We start from the raw sequence: 20,983 nt of genomic DNA, 5'->3' as shown, positions 1-20,983 counted from the left end.
TATAATTGATACATTTTATCATAGAGGATGACGTGAATTTATCTAAAATATATAATTGCTATATTTTGGATGTAAAAATTTCCCTCTTTTATGCAATTATACAGACGAAGTATGTAAAGTCTTCTTCATAATTTTCGTATAGATATCAGACATCCCAAGCGGCATTTGATATCCAAATAATGTATGTCTCAAATGTAACCAACATATTTTCAATGTTATCGAGATATTTCTAAAAAATATAATGTATGAACATGATGGAAGTATATTGATTGAAAATTATATGCGTTACATACCAGAAAAATAACTTATCTAAAAATTGTATAGAAAATATCAGTTATTTTCTATTAATATGAATAACACATTTTATTTGATAAATTTCGGTTAATATATTGGTATTTTCCCTTAAATTTATGACTAAATTTTTTTAGATCCATAAACAAGTTATAATATAATCTATTTTTGAGTGAAAATGTATAAAGCTGTGTCAAAAATATCGAAAGTATATTTATCTTACATATTCTTGCTGTTATGTTGACATAATGTCCTGAAACTGTATGAACATCACGTTTTAATATTTTATAGTTACATTTGTTCCGTAAAGGAGACAAGTTATATACAACTTGTGTTCTTTTTGTATGGCGCTACCAGATTGTCAAATTCCGCTTTGTTTACTAAGCAGAGATTCATATTCCAATGAAAATTCGTGAAAAAGGTGATGTTAAACATGAATTAAAGCCTCGAAGTGCACCAACGTTTGCATTGGAGTCGAGCACATAGAAAGAAGGGATCAAATTCGAAAAAGTGAGTGTAATTGATGGAAATATTATGAATTAATACTTGGTTCGTGAGAGTTAACATTTTCTTTCTTTAATTGCAGTGCAGCCAAATTGTAAACATTAGGACAGCTTCCTGATCTTCTAACATGAAACTAAATTGCAGAAACAGTGACCAAGATGCAAAAAATTTTCATAAAAAGCATAAAATTGAAGTGTTTATTGTGCATTAACATTATTGTTATAAGGAATCTGTAATGTGAATATAATGTACGACATAATGTAAATATAATCACAAAAATATGTCAAGATGTGTTTTCTTCTATATTTTTTAATTATTCAAGTTATAGCATCTCAATTTTATTTTATCGGAACAAAAAGAAGATTATGGCGTGGAATATTACAGAAAATTGGTGGCGCTAACCAAATTTAATGTAAAATTATGCACAAAACATTGATGAGCCTCGATATTTGTCCAGAATGGTGCTTAAAATGATGTATTCCACCAATACATGCAGTAAAAATCTAATATCCATAAGTTTTTCAATGATATGATAGAAAGGGCAATAGACTTATTCAATTTTATTTTCTTTAATTCCCCAGCTTTCCCTTGGGAATTTCAGGTCGGGAATAAAATACTATTCACTAATATTGTATCCTCTAACGGAAAACAGTTATTGCATTAAACTTTCATACGCAATAAAAGTGCACGAGGCACAGAATATCTGACGGAATCGTTGGGGATAAATAATTATTCATTTAAGGAAAATATTTGAGCAAGTTTTAAATGAAAATGCAAAAGAAATGACAATTCTGCGATCAGTAGTTATAAAATTGATATTGTATAGTGATTATATTTTATTTAGTCATAATGTATACATTTTACCGTACAAGATGACGAGCTTACGTCAAATATGAAAAATTGTTATATTTCGTATGTAAAAATTCCCCATTCACCCGAATATGGACCTGTTGCCGCTTGGGATCTCTAGACATTTATGGCTATAAATGTTCTTTGGGGTATTTGAGCAAGATTTAAAGAAAAATTCAAAATAAATGACAGATCTTCAGCCGATAGTTATAATATTGACATTTCAGAGTGATCGTATATTTTTTAGTCATAATTGATACATTTTACCGTGCAAAATGACGTGATTTTATCTAAGTTAAATAATTGATATATAGAAGAAATTTGTAAAGTCCTCGCCATAATTTTCATACAGATATCAGATATTTCTACTCATTTATGGCGATAAATGCTCATTGGGATATTTGAGCAAGATTTAAAGAAAAAATCAAAAGGAATGATAACTTTTCAGCTGATAGTTATAATATTGACATTATAGAGTGATTATTTATTATTTAGTTATAATTGATACATTTTACCGTAGAAAGTAACGTGATTTTATCTAAAATAAATAATTGTTATATAGAAGAAATTTGTAAAGTCTTCGCCATAATTTTCGTATAGATATCAGACATTTCTACTCATTTATAGCGATAAATGCTCATTGGGATATTTGAGCAATATTCAAAGAAAAAATCAAAAGGAATGATAACTTTTCAGCTGATAGTTATAATATTGACATTATAGAGTGATTATTTATTATCTAGTTATAATCGATACATTTTATCCAACAAGATGACGTGATTTTATCTAAGTTAAATAATTGTTAAATAGAGGAGATATGTAAAGTATCTGTATTTTCGTACAGATATCAGACATTTCTACTCTATTAAGCTTCAAAGAGCCTGATCAACGGTATTAGCACTAAATAGTGCCACTATCCTAATTCAACTTCTTGTCCGAATTTTTTTTTTTAAATGAAAAGCGTGGGAAGCTGTTTAAATGCCTCCACTGAGAAAATTTTCCTTTTGGTGTGGGCAGGAAAGGAAAAAGCCGGAAAGGGCTTTTTTTTTTGGTAATTTTCTTCCACAAGTGTTGTCCTCTCACCCTCTGGATTTTCCATCTTTATCCAATGAAAAGACTTTTCTTTTCTACCGAAAGGGGTGGGGGTTGGGGGGGGGGAAAGCAGGAGAAGTGATGAAAAATAGAGAAGAAGGGAAAAATGGTAATTTGACTTGCTTTTTCTCATTCACAATATCCGGGAAATAACGATTGTTACATTTTTCTCCATTGTTACAGGGAGGGGGTGGAAAATGTGTGACAACTTTGTCCCCCTGGAAAAATTTTCCCCTTGGAAAAATGTCTGTTGCTCGGTGGATGGAGGAAATGGGTGGGAAGGAGGGGGAGGGTAGGCAAGTTATATTGATGATTTTTATTTGAATGTCGATTTGTCAATTTGACGATTTTTCCGATGCCGCCAATTTTTTTTTTGCTCCCGTCCTTGATGGAATTCCAATGGGATTTTTTTTCTTCTTTTAAATATTCACCCACGAATCTGTCACATTTAGTTATGATTTGTTTTTTATTTATACTTTTTTTTTTATATTCATCTTATTCTTCGCCCTCTTTCTACTTTTTGGCATGTTCTAAATAAAAAAAAAGGGAAAGGGAAAAGCCGGATATTCTGTCGTTGACAATCAATCAAAATATTTTGGAGTTCCTCGCTTCTTGCTGTTGCCGTTACTACATTATGTACATATATATGTACATGATATATATAATGGATTTGTTTAGTGGCCAACTACTTGGGGGAAAAATCATCGTGTTCATGAATTTAAACATTGAGTATTATAGAGTATTTTTCCACTGTTCCATTATTTTTTACATTTTTGCACCGATTTACCAGACGGACAGACGGACAACGCGAAGATTTTTTGAGAAAAGTCATCTGCGGGGAAGGACTAAAACCATTGAGAACGTTCCAATTCGATTTTTTAAATTAGATTTATGGTGAATTCGGTAGTGATTCCAGGGGCATAACGTTTCCTATGTTTCTAGCGAGCCAAAAAAACTTTTGAGTTTATTAGCTGTTTTCTGTCATTGTAGAATGAATTAGCAAAAAATACTAATAAAAAATAAAAGCCAATCTAATAGCGAAAACGCAACCGAAAATCCTAAATTGGCAACCTACGTAGTTTTGGAGTTATCTTGTGAAATTTGTACGAAAACAGGGAAAAATTGACACTAAAACTGGACGCATTTTTCAGAGCTAATGTCACCCGCCTGAGTGATTCCGTTTTTCTCAAAAGTGTTCAAATCGGTCTGACCTGCATTACTGCCCCAAGTGTCATTTGATATCCAAATAATGTGCAGTGCCCGCCCACTAATCCGGATCGGCGTAATCCGGATGAGTTCTCGACGGTTACATTTGAAATCTTTTTGAGGTTATGTGTATAGGGGTAACTGGGGTAGTAATAAACAGGGGTAGTTGTAAACACTGTTTTTTTTTTCATTAATTTTAAGACTCCAGAGGATAAAACCCATAGGGTAAAGTGTATAATTTGGAATAAGTGTTACAAGTTGGACAATTCGCCGGTACAAGTTGGACATGGCTTTTTTCTTGATAAATACAGTACAAAATTTGTTTTGAAGCACAAGGAACCAAATTATAAAACTAAAGCATTGAAAATATACAAATAAAAATGAAGTACTAAATTTATCAAGACAAAAAGCCCTGTCCAAATTGTACCATTGTCCAACTTGTACCACTTTACCCTAGTTCTTCCTATTTTATCGTGATTCTTTATAATTGAGCACTTTTTGTGGAATTTACAAAGGATTTCACGCTCAATTCTATCGCTAAACCGGATGACATTTCGCCCCATATTCCCGATTGAGAGAGAGTCTACTGTACTTAATTAAGAACTTTAAGAAAGACCTTAATTAAGTACATAGTCTTAAGGCTGAGTCATGTCATATTATTTTCTCTACTCGCCACAAAGCGCTGACGTTTGTCTCATGTTTATATATTTTTTAAGTTATTGAATGTTCTACAACTCCTTAAAATTACGTCATTGAGTTAAGACCTTATTAAGTATTTAATAAGTACTTAATGTATTAGCAGGGACAAGTATCCCAAAATCTATTGAATCTTTCCTTTCGTACTCTCAATTCTCGATACTAAAGCGTAAATTTCCAATAACTATCCTATATTCGTTAAATCTGCCCTTCAGTGCGTGATCCGGAAATGTAAATTACCCACAAAGTTCCTAAAAATTGTAGAATCCTTTCTCTATTTCGATCTGCGTATGGTCTGGAAGCCAGGAGTGCATATTTTACCTTTGAAAGCCATAAACTCATGTTCAGAGAGTCTACATTTTACAAAAAAATTTCAATTCTCCGATTAATTTTTGTTTAAAATGCATCTGAAATAGTAAGTGAGATTGTTAAGAATCTCACCTAATACTTCTTTCGAGGTATTTGAGGACAATATCAGTGTCGTCCGGCAACATTTGCAGCTAGTGTGTGCTTGGATAAAATATCTGAAGTGGTAGCATCGTGTTCATCATGCGAATTAGTCAAAGAGTTTGTTTCTCAGCTTTTGTTTTTTCTTTTGAGAAATAAAGAATATGAGAAATTTATTTGTTTTATGAGCATTAGGGTAACTACTTAACAAGTGCTTAGCCAAAAGTCCTTAATTAAGTACTTGGTGAACACATTTTTCATGTCCTTAAAATAAAATACCTTATTAAGGACTTTTACAAAGGCCTTAATTAAGTACTTAGTCTTAAGGCAGAGTCATGCCATATAAGTTCAGCAATTCGCAACAAAGCGCTGACTTTTGTCTCATTTTCATATAATATTTTTTAAGTAGGGTAAAGTGATACAAGTTGGACAGTGGTACAATTTGGACAATGGTACAATTTGGACAGGGCTTTTTGTCTTGATAAATTTAGTACTTCATTTTTATTTGTATATTTTTAATGCTTTAGTTTTATAATTTGGTTCCTTGTGTTTAAAAACAAATTTTGTACTGTATTTATCAAGAAAACAGCCATGTCCAAATTGTACCAGCGAATTGTCCAACTTGTAACACTAATTCCAAATTATATCACTTTACCCTAGTTGAATGTTCTACAACTCCTTAAAATTAATTCATTAAGTTAAGAGCTTATTATGTACTTAATAAGTACTTATCCCAAGGGGCATTTGATATCCAAATAATGTATGTCTCAAATGTAACCAACATATTTTTAATGTAATCGAGCTATTTCTAAAAAATATAATATGTGAACATGATGGAAGTATATTAACTTAAAATTATATGCGGTACATATCAGAAAAATAACTTATCTAAAAATTGTATAGAAAATATCAGTTATTTTTTATTAACATAAATAATACGTTTTATTTGTTAAAATTCAGTTAATATATTGGTATTTCCCCTTAAAATTACGACTAAATGTTTTTAGATCCATAAATAAGTTATAATATAATATATTTTTGAGTGAAAATGTACAAATCTATGTCAAAAGTATCGAAAGTATAATTATCTTACATATTTTTGCTGTTATGTTCACATAATGCCGTGAAACTATATGAACATCACGTTTTGATATTTATTAGTTACATTTGTTTTATAAAGGAGACAAGTTGCTTACAACTTGTGTTCTTTTTGTATAACGCTGCCAGTTTGTTAAATTTTGCTGTTTACTAATCAGTTATTCATCTCTGAGTTGAAATTTGAGAAGAAAAAGCAATGTTTTTCACAAAATTAGACACACAGTAAAAAAAATTTTGGTTGCTTTACTATGATTTTCATTGTAAATTTTACATTAAACATCCCAAGGAGCATTTATCGCCATAAATGAGTAGATATGTCTGATATCTATACGAAAATAATGACGAAGACTTTACAAATTTCTTCTATATAACCGCATAAAACAGGCCCATATTCGGGTGAATGGGGAATTTTTATAGCCGAAATATAACAATTTTTTTATTTTAGAGTTAATCAAGTCATTGTGTACGGTAAAATGTATTGTTTATAACTAAATAAAATATCACTCTGTCATACCAATATTATAACTATTGACTGAAGAACTGTCATTTCTTGTCCATTTTTCTTTAAGTCTTGCTCAAATATATTCCTCAAATGAATAAATAATTATCCTCAACGATTCAGTCACATTTTTTGTGCCTCGTGCACTTTCATCGTGTATGAAAGTTTAATGCAATAATTGTTTTCCGTTAGAGGCTAAAATATTAGTGAACAAAATTTCATTCCCGACTTGAAATTCTTAAGGGAAAGCTGAGAAAATAAATAAAATAAAATTGAATAAATTTATTGCTTTTTACATTACATTATTTGAAATACTTATGGTTCTTAAATTTTTACTGCGTGTATTGATAGAATACAGCCCTTTAAACAATAATTTGGACAAATATCATTGCACTGCAATGTTTTGTGTATCATTTATCCATTAATTTGAATTTGGCGTCGCCAATTTTCTGTATTTTTCCACGGCATAATCTTCTTTTTGTTCTGATAAAATAAAATCAAGATATTGTAACCCGAATAAGTAAGAAAAGCAGAAAATAAAACACATTTATATATTTTAGTGATTATATTTATAAGATGTCGTATATCATATTTACATTTTGTAGACTTCTTACGTCAATAATATCACTACACAGCAAGCATGTCAAAATACTGAAAGATTATGCTTTTGATAAACTTTTTCTGCATTCTGGGCACTCATTCTGCAATTTTATTTCATAACAAATGATCTGAAAGCTGTCCTAATGCTTGTAGGGGAAAGTGCCCATGCTTTGAACGGTCCCAAGCTTTATAATGACTGAATTTTTCCTATGTTTCTGCATAAATGCGACTCCGCAATATATTTTAAAAACAAGACACTTTCCTCTAGTTTTTAAAATATGTGTGAGATGACTCACATTTATTGAAAAACATACGAAAAATTTAGTCATTGTAAAGCTTGGGACCGTGTAAAACATTGGCACTTTCCCCTACTTGCGGTACACTGCAATTAAAGGAAAAAAATATTAGCTCTCACAAACGAAGTGTTAATTCACTACTTTTTCATTATTTGCACTTACTTTGTAAAATTTAATGCCTTTTATCTGTATACTCGATTTTTCTGTACATGCTGGTGCATTTCGGAACTCTAATTAATATGAGATATCACTTTTTTCACAAATTTTCACTCGCAGATGAACTCTTGCTTAGTAAACAAAGTAGAATTTGACAATCTGGCAGCGTCATACAAAAAGAAGACAAGTTGTATATAACTTGTGTCTTTTATGGAACAAATGTAACTAAAATATATCAGAACATGATGTTCATACAATTTCACGACATTATGTGAACATAATGGCATGAATATGTAAGATAAAAATACTTTAAAAATATTTCACATAGTTTTATACATTTTCACTCAAAAATAGATTATATTATGACTTGTTTATAGATCAAAAATGTTTGGTCGTTATTTTTTAGGGAAAATAACAATATTTTAACTGGAATTTATCAAACAAAATGTATTATATGTATTAATAGAAAATAACTGATATTTTCTTTACATTTTTTAGTCAAGTTATTATACTGGCATTCAACGCACATAATTTTCGTATAATTTACATCCATTGCGTTCATACATTATATTTCTAAGAAATAGCTCGATTACGTTGAAAATATGTTGGTTACATTTGAGACATACATTATTTGGATATCAAATGCTCCGTAATCGTTTATACTAATACACATTTGTGTAATTTGTACACATTTTTGTCTGAAAACTGTGTAATTTTACACGAAATATGTAAGAAAATACATATTGATTACACGGTTTACTATTACATAAAATTTAAATTACACATTTTCAGATTACACAGTTTGTTGAAATACATAATTTGTGTAACTTTACAAGAATAATCGCGGTAAAAAAGCAAACCAATGATTATCCTTGTAATTTTTTTTTACTGTACACTAAAAGTGTATCAATGCCAGAAGTAGAGTAGAGTACTGAGTCCTTCGACCCTTTAATATGATTTAAATTTGATTTATTTGGGAAATTTTCTCACTGAAATACATTGGTGTCCAATGTAACCTGCTTCTTCCCTATTTATTTCCTTTTACTGAGACATTATTGAGTTTTTTTTGTTGTTGCTATTTATGCTTTTTTTTTTGTTGTTGTTTTTGGAGTTATAAGTCGCTCGTTGATTTAGGTTTTGTCTCTGGAAAAACACATTCAGTGTGGGAAAAAGAGAAAGAAGGTGTCTCTTGTCTCAAAGAAATGTGCACAGATGCTTGAGATTTTACTGAAAGAAGAAAAGCCCAATAATAAGATACTTGAGAAGATCCCAGAAAAGATGGCATCAGACAACAATAAAACAGGCACAAAATACAACTCAAAAACGAGGGAAAAATTGAGAAAATTCTGCCTTGATTAATAACCATAGACATTGTTTCTATTTTTAAATAACAATATCAATAAATAATTTGAAAAAGTACCCTTCAAAAAAAATCTAATCTTATCATATTTTGGTGTGTTCTTTTGTTTTTTTTCCCATACAACTCCAGTTTTTCTCTATTTTTCTTTTTTCTTTTTTCTTGTTCTCTTTTTTTTTGTTTTTTTTTGAATATCTTCATAAGCACTCTCGAAGTTTCATTCTGTCTCACTGTCTTTGGCTTTGAGTAAGACAGAAAAAAAGGAAGAAGAAGAGCAGACATACATATTATATGGTCAACATCTGGAAATCATTATGTTATGGACTTAGCATTTGAGACATTATAACCAAAAATTATTTCATTTCTTAGTGCTCTCGCCCTTTTCTGGCTCAAATTCTCTCTCTATCAGTCTCTCATTTCCAAGATATTCCTCATTGTAATATCATTGGACACTTTTCCTGGCTCATCCAGCTGGATTTTTATGGTTGGAAAACGTTCCGGGCTTTGCAAAGTGCTCAAACTCGTGAGTTAGATGTTTAGGGGAAACCGGGGAGATTTGGGACACTCTTTCATGTTTTGACTTTGAGACAGTAGACCAGACTGGGGCAAAAAGTAACAAATCGGAAATTTTATAAATCAATATCTTCCAAGATAAATGAGATAGCGGCTTAATTTTTTTTCCATAGATAGCCTCCATAGACCTTCTTTAATGTCGTAAGTTTGTTAGATGAAAAAGGAATTTAGAAAATAAAAAATATCGAAATTTGTAGCCCTATTTTTTTTTTAAATATTTTCCATGCAGAAGATAAGAATTAGGGTAAGTGCTCATAATTTTGGACAGTTTCTAAATTTGGACACTTTGAGGGTAAAATTGGACACTAAAAATAAATTGATTAAAATGATGGATTTTTATTCCAATATTTGATGAAAAATGAATTCTATCTAAATATTTGTTCTTTTTGGAAGATTTTGACACTAAATACGTTAAATTTTGAATATGATTTGAGTTGAAATTGCTTTGGTGAAAATTCAGTGTGAGCAATTGCTTATGAGAAATATGACAGAACTTCGTGGCTTACTTCCAGGGGGGTGACATTAGCTCTGAAAAATGCAACCAGTTTTAGTGTAATTTTTTCCCTGTTTTCGTACACATTTCACGAGATATCTCCAAAACTACGTAGGTTGCCAATTTAGGGTTTTCGGTTGCCTCTTCGTTATTAAACTAGCTTTAATTTTGTATTAGTATTTTTTACTAATTCATTCTACAATGCTAGAAAACAACTAATGAACTCAAAAAATTTTCGGCTCGCTAGAAAAATATGGGAAATATAGGAAATGTCATGCCTCTGCTTACTTCAGTCTTATTTAGTTTTGGTGAAGTACTAACAAAGTTTATTCGCTGTTTTTGAGTGATATTATTGAATATTCATTGAATATTGTGTTGATTCACGTTACTGATGATTTGTACATTTGACCTGAAGTGAGATTTGCCTTGTGAATTAGATTTTTCGTGTGAAAAATGGGAAATTTTTTAAGACATTCACCAGTGAGGTGATGATTCTTATTTTGGACAGGTGTTTTTCTCACGAAATTTCGTGAAGTTTTAGCTTTTGTGATGACTAGGTTGGACAAATGCCTGGAGAAACAAAGGAGCATCATCTCTACGAAAGAGATGTAGCGAGAAATGCCTTGAAAGGCTCCCGGGAAGGTCAGGGAATGAGCGAATCTGCACGTACTTGGAGTATCGAAGTCAACTCACTTTAATGAATGATATGGAAAGTTTCCGGGCTTCTTGTGACATTCTACGTTTCCCTTACATGAACAGGAAGAGGACTTGGTAAGATTGGTTCATCAAATGAAGAACAATGGGCATCCTATTGAGGCGGATTAGCTGTCCAAATTTACAGACAAGTTGGCCAAATTAATAAACAAGTTGTCCAAAATAAGAGCCAAGGTCACCTCTACTTATCAATTCATTTTTAAACGTATTAAAACTAATTTTAATAAAAATAAGACGATAAATGGCTTGCTAAGTTTCTAAACAAACCTTCTGAAAAGAGAGTAACAAGAAATGTCAATTAGTATAGAAAATATCGCACTTCAAACTTGGAACTTCTATGCTTATAAGCAGACTGTCCAAAATGATGAGCACTTCCCCTATTGCTTTTCAGATATATAACACTGTGCAACAATTTTAAACTTTTTTTTGTCCCTGGGTTCTCATGCTTTTTTTCCTATTGCTAGGGTCAAATGATTTACGAAAATACTTATCATTTTGATTTCATTTGGATTTTGCGCATGGAATCTCGGCAAAACCGTTTTTCCCGTTTTTTTGATACTTGGATGCCTCTATCTCCGATTCTGCTGAACCGATTTATTTCTCACTCTGGAATAATTTGGTCTCCTTTACATGCCCGATAAATCCACTGAACAGATGAAGTTCGCACAACTGACACCAGGGGCGCTGTAGTCTCATATATGTCAGAAAACATTGCTCGATTTTTGTTTGAACCTCAATATCGAGGTTAAAAAACAATCTGAGTGAAAAGTTGCACATAAATGAAAATGTAGCTAATAAAATTCTCTATCAAAGCCACAAAATAGATTGTTAGGGACAGTCCTAGTTTTCGAGATATTTTTGATTAAAGTTGCTAAAAAGTTTGATTTTTCCATGTTTTCTGACATATTTGAGACTACAGCGCCCCTGGTGTCACTTGTACGAACTCAATGTGTCCAAAGGATTATCGGGCATGTAAAGGAGAACATATGTTTCCATATTGAGAAATAAATCGGTTCAGCAGAATCGGAGATATAGGCACCCAAGTATCAAAGAACAGCAAAAATGGTTTTGCCTAGATTCCCGGCGCAAAATCCAAATGAAATCAAAATGATAAGTATTTTCGTAAATCATTTGACCCTAGCAATAGAAAAAATAGCATGAGAACCCAGGGACAAAATCACTGTTGCACAGTGTAATTAATTTTATCAAGAGTATAGTATCAATTGATCTTAATATTTCTCCTCCAAAGATATATCAATTCCATTTTTCTTAAGGAAAAGACCCATTTTTCTTTAAGATAAGTTCGAAAGGTAAATTTTGACAGCTTTTTGCGAAGGTTCTATTGTACCTTCGATAGAAATTAGAAGAAATGCTAATCAGAAGGCTCATTTAAGACAGTTTGAACATTTGAACTCCTGTCAATTTTGAACTGCAACGGAAGAAAAAAAAAGCTTCTATTTAAAATTTTACAAATCATTTTTATAAATTTTCCCTTTTTCCACGTTTTCCACCCAAGAGAAAAGCCCAATTGAAATGAGAGAAAAAAAGAAGATGAAAACAGAAAAGAACTTGAAGAAACAAAGGATGACGAAGGAAGAGGCGGGAGGGGGGAGTGAGAGAAAATGTGAATGAAGATAGAAAACAGATGTCACAAGAAAAGATCTGTCTCTCTGAAGAAAATCTCTGGTTTTGTTTTAGTTCTCATTTTTTTTTTTGTGAGTGTCTTATATTTTTTTTTCCATCTTAAATTGTTGTTGCTGTATCTTTTGCTGTTTCTCCACAATTTCTTTGTTTCTCCACTTTCATTTGTTTCATTCCAAAAAAAAAAGGAAAATAGAAAAAAAAAATTGAAAACTGTGAAAGAGTGAGTGAGAAAGATCATCTACTATCATCTTCTTTGAAATAAGAAGGAGAATTTTAATGACACCCTCACTAAAATCTTATTTTATGGTAACGATCTTCGACAATTCCAAAGACATCACAAAAATGTCTTCTATTCATTCAAAAAATAAACAGAAAAAATAGCAATGATAAGCTAAAAGAGGCTTGAGGTATCTGTGATCAAATAAACTCATAAATTTCATCAAATATTCAACATTTAATCATTATTAGGTGAGATTCTTAACAATATTACCTACAATTATCCTAAAGAAAATTCACGTCCTCCAGATCGGGCTCAAACTTTTCCGAAGTGTGTCTCGCCACTTCTGCTCTTTGGAGATTAATATCTCTCGAAGTAAGAACGTTATCGATTTGCGGTTTTCAGCAAGGGTTAGAGGAAAGTAAGGTAAAGTACCCTTTATTCGACCGGTAGATTTATTTATTCAATTTAATTATATTTGCTATAATATTTTGTGTATGATCTAACATTAATAGGTCAATTATTCTTTAAATAATACGAATCAGTGACAAATTCATAGAAATTGATGAAATTCACCATCAAATATTCAAAAATTGACCCACCGGTCGAATAGAGGAACCGGTCGAATAAAGGGTACTTTACCTTATTTATGTGAATTTCCAACTGCTTCAGCAAATATTGGTAAATGTTTAGTGAAATACTGGTCATTTTCTATTTTAAATAGTCAGAGTGGGGGGGGCCCAACAAAAGAAGAAAAAGTTCATTGAAATCGGTTAATAAACATTAGAGATAGAGTCCGGTCCATATGGACATAGTTAAATGTCGGGGTACAGTACGTTGGTGTAAAGACGGACGGGACCCTTCGTTAGAAAGATCTCGATCTCAGATAACTATATGTACCAAAAATTTGATAGAAATCGCTTCATAAATGCTCTGGCACACCTTTTAGATCAGTAAAATTTCATAGTAATCGAAATTCACACCTCTTTCTTTCCCAAACGTTTTGTATATATCTGTCTCACTTTTCCAGACTCTTCTTCTTCTTTTAAACATAACACCAAATTAAATTTAGTTCAATCTAATTTTGAATGAGGAATTTTACCAACCAAAAAGGTGTGCCCGCGGCAGAAACACCGAAAATGCAGTCCGGGAAAGACATTTTTGGTTATAGTTCGGGTCAGGGTGCATCGAGGAAGGAGTGCGATCCACTAAAATCCACCAAGGACCAACGAACAAGACACGATAGGTGTCGAAAACTCTGGTAAATTGTCTATGGTCAACCGACGCTCTCCGGAATTTCCATTCCTTGGCCAAATCCGGAACAATATGGTCCGGTCAAGACATTTTTGGTTATAGCTCGTGTCAGGGTGCATCGAGGGAGGAGTGCGACACACCGTTGGAAAGGTCTTGACCTCAGATACAACATACTAAAATTTAAAGTTTGAATTTTGATGAATTTTGACGCTATCGTAGCGCCACCTGTGGTGACTTTTTGAACTTCTGTCTAAAAGTGCTCATCGAGACGAAACCAAAAAGCCAAAATTTAGTTCAAAATGTTAATTAGAACCGGAGATAGAGGCCGGTCAATTTTCGCACTTTGACCCCTTATAGCTCGGGTCATGCATTATCGATCGACTTAAGTATTTTTTGTTTGACAGGTATAATCAACGGCTACAACATACTAAAATTTCAGTCCGATGCACAAAGAAATTTTTGAGTTATTTAAACTTCTAAAATTGAAAAATCTTCTTTTTAAAAATAGCGCCCCTAGCGGTGGTTTTATCAACTTGTGGTGTTAGAAGGGGAAGTGGAATTTTCAAGAGAGATTTCCAAAACGCCCTCACTTTTTAAATTCTAACAATTAGAACCGGAGTTATGGGCATTTTATTTTTTTGTCTCTGAACATTCCAATCCCTGGTACACTTCCCTTATTTTGCTATAAAGAACCTTTTCTGGATCGATTGTCGACAGGTAATGAGAAATTCATCCAAAATAACAATAGCAAAAAAGATCCAGAAAAATTAGGCAAGCTTGTTGGAAAAATTTTAAAAAAATATGTGTAAAAATTAATTTCTTGAGATATTTCAAAAGATTTCCTAATTAGATTGTTCATTAGATTAAGTAAATTATTGATTAGTAAGTATGAGAAGTGCATGGGAGTGCAAGAAGTGCTGGAAGTATTGCTATGCTTTCTAGAGTATTGCGAAGTTTTGGAAGTGCAAAGGCCTCTTCCTTACAAATCATATGGAAGTGCTTGGAAGTGTTGTACACATTTTCACCAAATATCTCCCCCTTGGGAAGTGTCCATGCTCTATTATGATCACAGGTATCAAAATGACTAATTTTTCCCCAATGTTTCTCAATAAATGGGTTCTCATTTTGAAATACAGCATCAGCCAAAAGTTTGTTGACAGAGAGCTATCTTCGAAAAATCAGTTGGAAAAATAGATTTTAAGTTAAATCTGTGTTCATCTTTAGTTCCAAATCGATTTTCATGGCTATACGAGTTAGATCACGTTAAGAATCTCACGTATAATAAGCTGATCTAGGCCTAGCACTGGCTTTTGGTATTACTGTGAGCAGAAATAGAGTCCATCTCTGTCCTTTTGTGATACCCCTAATGCGTATATGCAAATGAATCTCCACTTAATTGTGATCAATTAGAATTGTTTCTCATCTCCTCCTTTCCACTCACTCTACATACATATAGTTATATATATACATATATGCTTTTATATATACCTTTTGCTTCACACTCATACACTGACCAATGCACAAGAACCTGTCTCTAACCTGGAAAGTGTTGGCAATAATCGCAATAAATGCTGGAATTTATTTCTCTAGTCCCTTGACCACTCGAAAAAAAACGGTTTTTCTTTTTCAAAAAATGTCCTCTTGAGTAAAATTTTGCTCAAGAGGTTTTGATAAGAAAAAATGGTCATTAATCATGGTTTTGTCCTAGATTACCTGGATCGATTTTGATGATTTTAGTGATTTTGATAGTGGATTTTTCCAAAAAAAAAATCATATGGAGTGATTTTCCGTGGGAAAGTCTGAAGGGGGCCAGGAAGTTAAAGAGTTAGCGGGAAAAGGTAATTGTTTGATGGTGTTTCTTTTGTTGTTTGGTATTCACTTTGGAAGAAGATGAAGAATAGGGAGATATTGAGAGAGACGGAGAAAAATATGAATGGATAAAAGTGAGAAAAGAGAGAAAAAACGACCTTCACGACCTCCATCGAGGTCGTCAGAGTCTCTATATTAGACTATATATATACATATATATCCGCAATGTTGCCCTTTTAGTCTATCAATGGACTTTACAACGTTATTTTTCTTTTCACTTCCGTTTTTATTTATTTTCTTCCTCTTTTTTTTTTGCAAAAATCACTTAAACTTCTCAAAATATTGCACCAAAAAGTTCTTCAAAAAAAAATGCCCCCAGAAAAACAAATAAACAAATAAATAAAAGAACGATGCCCCATTTGCTGGAAAGAATTGAAATCTTTCAATAATAATAAGAAGAAGTCACAATAACTTTTTATAAAGAAGGCTCTTCTGTCCAGTTTTTCTTCTCTCTTGGTCGCGCAAAAATCGTTTGGTGCAACCAACCAACACGCAAATGGCTCTCTTGGTGAAACGGTTTTAAATAATAAAATATAAAAGATGGTGAAAAAAAAAACAACAGAATGAAGATTGCTCTAAGAAATGAAACCAGTTGACGCTTTTTTTTAGTCTTTGATTCACTTTGTATTATACATATATATCTTTTCTTTTATAACTTGTCTTCCATCTCTTCTCAACTCTTTCTTTCCCTCATTTTTCTCTTTTTTCTGCTTCATCTTCTTTCTTTCTTCTTTTTCCATTTGCGGTCTTTTCTATTTGGAATACCCCCAAAGATCAAGCTAAAGTGGAAAGAGATTAATAATACTACTAATAGTACTTATTAACTACCTTTAATCCTAAAGTGATACAAAAAGAAAAAACATTTGAAAGTTGTTGGCCATCGCCGTCTTAGCGTTGAGACCAACTTCCAGGAGAAAATGATGGAAATGCCCAAGTGGGAGATATTTGGTTGAAAATGTGTACACCACTTCCAGGCACTTCCACAATTTGTATGGAAGATGCCTTCGTACTTCCAAAACTTCGCAACATTCTCGAAAATGTTGCAATACTTCCAGTACTTCCTGCACTCCCATGCACTTCTCATACTTAGGAATCAATGGTCTCAATTCTGAGACCAAGATCAAGATCAAAATTCCAAGCTGTCAAATTTTTCCAAGATCAAGATTTCAAATTCTGACGCGAAACATTAATTTAACTTAAAATGTCTTAGCTAAAAATCAAGATTTCAAGTTTTTCCACATTTAACAAAATGTGACTTCTGTCAAATATCTTAATTTCTTTGCCGAATTTGTTGAAATTTCGCCGTATAAATTAGAAAAAATAATTATATGTTGTATTAAATAATGTAATAGAGCCGATAATCGGGAATAAAAGAAGTGCAAACAAAACTTGTGATATGTAATAAACTCAAAAATGCTTATTCAAGATGTGATTCTCTTGCAGGTATTCTCAGGGTGTTGTACTTCGAAACGTAGGGGAAAGTGACCATGCTTGATAATGTCCAACCTTGATAATAACTAATTTTTTCCTATGTTAATCAATAATTGTGACTCATGGCAATATATTTTAATAGCTAGTCCTAAGCCTCACATTTCCTGAAAAAATTAGGAGCGTAGCCCTTTTTTCCCAGTTTTGGGAAGCAAAAATCAAAAATAGACCCAAATCTGTAATTTCGATGGATGATATTTCATACGATTTTTCATAGTTAATATTATTTATCAAAAGAAATTTCAATTACAGGTCATTGAGGGTTGACCATGGTTAATATTTCTGGAAAAATCTTTTTCCTAAGAAAGCCTTGTTGTGTAGGTGGTGGAAAATTAATAAATCCTGCCTGTGTCCATGCTTTAAAATAAGAAAGAGCCATGCTTGATAATTCACTATCATTATGTCAGATTCTTTCGTCTTCACACCTATTGCAATCATGCGATTTGATCGAATACTAGAATCTAGAAAGAAAAAAACTTAAAATCAATAAACCAAAAATAATCTGACTCAGTTCTGCCGCAGTTGAGTATTTATGGAACAAATTTGCATTATTTTCACATAAGAATATTTTTTCAAGATTGCAAAAACCGATTACACAAGGAAAGAATCACATCTCCCATAAGCTCCTACAGCTTATAACTGATTTTTGTGTATCTTTAACATAACCTCACTTTCATATTTTGTTTTTGTTTTTTTCAAAAGAAGTAAGTTCTCATGAAGATTGTGAAACATTTTGTGATTCATTTCAAAGTAAGGTGAGTTAATTATTTTATTCATTTTAGCGATAAATACAATATAAAATGGACGGATAATCCTAACCGGCTTATGTAGGTGAGATTCTTAACGTGAGCTAACTCAGAATGCATGCAAATTCGATTTAGAACTGAAGTTAAGGGACGCCATTCAGTTATCTTGAATCAAATTCGTGAAATTATACAAATTTTGTATTTAAACCAAAATATCAAGGATTTGGATGACCTGGCACAAAAGTGATATATGGATGAAACGTAAACCATAATGTTCTCTATAGTTTTCCCATAGAACTTGATCTCATCGATTATTCAGAAGCCGAGATAATCGACATTGTTTGTTTCTTAACTCGTTTTTTCGACCAGAGCGCCCCAAGTGTTCATTTGGCGAATTTCAACTATATCAAAGAATTGTTGTCTTTTGTGGGACTTTCCATTTAAAACCCTATTTTAAGTGTCTTGGTCGAGTAGAAGCACTCAAATTGGCATCTGAGTAGTTTCATAGCGTTATTATGGGAAAAATTAATTTTTTCACACTTAAACGGTAAAATCGGACAGATCGCATCATCTGATCCAAAAATGATGTATGGACGAAATGTAGACACAAATGTCCTCTACAATTATATCGAAGTAATCATCAAAATCGGTTAAGCACGTGTTGAGATAATTGAGGTTATATGATATTGAAATTGGTTTTTCGACTGTGGCGCCCTTGGTGTTGGTCATTGGTGATTTATTGAATTTCGTGAACTTTGACCCCTCATATCTCCGGTTTTATTATAACCATAGTGCACTTACGTCCCATTTTGGAAACGTCTTAGACTGGACTACAACATACTAAAATTTCATTAACTTGCACAATGTCGTTTTTGAGAAAAATTACTTTGAATTTCGATGAATTTTGACGCTATCGCAGCGCCACCTGTGGTGACTTTTTGAACTTCTGTCTAAAAGTGCTCATCGATACGAAACCAAAAAGCCAAAATTTAGTTCAAAATGTTAATTAGAACCGGAGATAGAGGCCGGTCAATGTTCGAACTTTGACCCCTTATTGCTCGGGTCAGGGGTTATGGATCGACTTAAGTATTATTTTGTTTGATAGGTATAATCAACGGCTACAACATACTAAAATTTCAGCCCGATGCACAAAGGAATTTTTGAGTTATTTAACTTCTAAAATTGAAAAATCTTCTTTTTAATAATAGCGCCCCTAGCGTTGGTTTTATAAACTTGCGATGTTAGAAAGGGAAGTGGCATTTCACGAGAGCTTTCCAAAACGCCCTCACTTTTTAAATTCTGACAATTAGAACCGGAGTTTTGGCTATTTTGAGAAATTGGTTTTGGACCTTTATAGCTTGGGTCAGGGGAGTCGGGGGACCTTAAGCTTGGTATTGATCGAAAGTCCTAAGGCCCAGCTATAACATACTAAAATTTGAGCCCGATCGATGCCACAGGGGCGGAGCCATTAAGAAAACAAAAAAAGGGGGTATTCAAAATGGGGTCAATGCACCAAGTTGCAATTTTCATACGATATACAGTGGTGGCCAAAATAATACCAGCTCCGGAAATACCATTATTTTACCTTTAGCATTTTTGTTTATTCCAATTCGTTATAATAATTTTGACATAGAAATGTTAAAATAGTTACCATACGTCAAAAAAGTATTGTTTTGGCCGCTAGAGGTCTCTATTTTTCTCAGAATACATCAATGGTGAAATTTGATTTGAACGTTATGATAGGACCATTTTCATTTAAATTAAAGAATATGGTCTATAAATCGAATAAGTTTAAATAAAGCTATCTTCAGAAACCACAAATGACAGTTTTCCAATTTTTTTGGCCGAATTGAATTTCACTATTGACGTATTATGTGTAAAATAGAGACATCTAGTGGCCAAAAAACCCTTATTCTACGATTCTAATAATTTGAAGATTTTGAACACATTGGCATTCGTTTTGATGGTACAGCCTAAAAAGCCCAGTGGAAAGCGATAATTTGTCTTCAAGGAAGTCCAGACCTTCAAATAGGTGATCCTTGACTTCCGGTGGCCATTAGAACGTCTAAATTATCGTATGATCTTTCCTGCAGATAGACACAATTATTTTGTTTGCACATCAATTGCTCAATTAAAAATTTTTCTTATCAAAAAAAAAATGACATTTCTGAAACCTGACCAGGATCGAGCATAACTTCTTTATGTGAATCGACGATGTCTCTTCATTTTCAGGATAATTAAGGCTTCATATAGAGGTCCTTTAACAATATTTATTTCATAGTTATTTGCGATCTATGCGTCTCGTAGATCGTTTACTTGCCGATGTGACGCAGATTTTGTTCAATTTGCTTCTTCACTTTAAGGACGATGACTAGCGATGAAGCAATTTTTTTTTAGACCTCCATCAAAGCATTTTAATATGATACTAGTATCCCTGCACCAAGTTATGTTTCGAAAAACAGAAAGTTTAATTATATTCAGGGTTTTGAAGAGCCCTAACGATAACTGCTTCTGTATTTCCTGCAAAATATACCGACATTAAATTGTGACGTTTGAGTTCCATATTACGATTTAAAAAAAGTTTTACAAAATATTATCGAAAATGCTTTTGTAGGCTTTTAGTCAATAAAATGAACTACTACCTTTGCAAAATATAAGACCGCTGTCACGAGCGGTTTGACAGCTATGCGCTCTGAAAGTTGTTGCATTTTTTTTTCAGCCACCCTGTATTCGTAATCAGGAAGTGCTGAAACACATTTTGGCCAAGTTTGAGCTCGATCGGACGACATGAAATTTTGTTAGGATTATAGTAAATGAGATTATTAAGAATCTCACCTAATATCAAATACCATTGTTACCGACGATTTATTAAACAATTTGAAAAATGCAATGCT

General features: G+C 32.5%; 1 protein-coding gene across 2 annotated transcripts in view; it reads right to left on the bottom strand.

Moving 5' to 3' along the window:
• The window catches only part of LOC129808777 (uncharacterized), an 84,237-nt gene that overhangs the window by 15,425 nt on the left and 47,829 nt on the right, over positions 1 to 20,983 (bottom strand). The gene's annotated exons all lie outside the window — the stretch shown is intronic.

The sequence above is a fragment of the Phlebotomus papatasi genome, chromosome 5 (assembly GCF_024763615.1).
Source record: "Phlebotomus papatasi isolate M1 chromosome 5, Ppap_2.1, whole genome shotgun sequence".
NCBI lineage: Eukaryota > Metazoa > Arthropoda > Insecta > Diptera > Psychodidae > Phlebotomus > Phlebotomus papatasi.
Note: the sequence above shows the minus strand (reverse complement) of the source record. Positions and strands in the feature narration are given on the sequence as shown.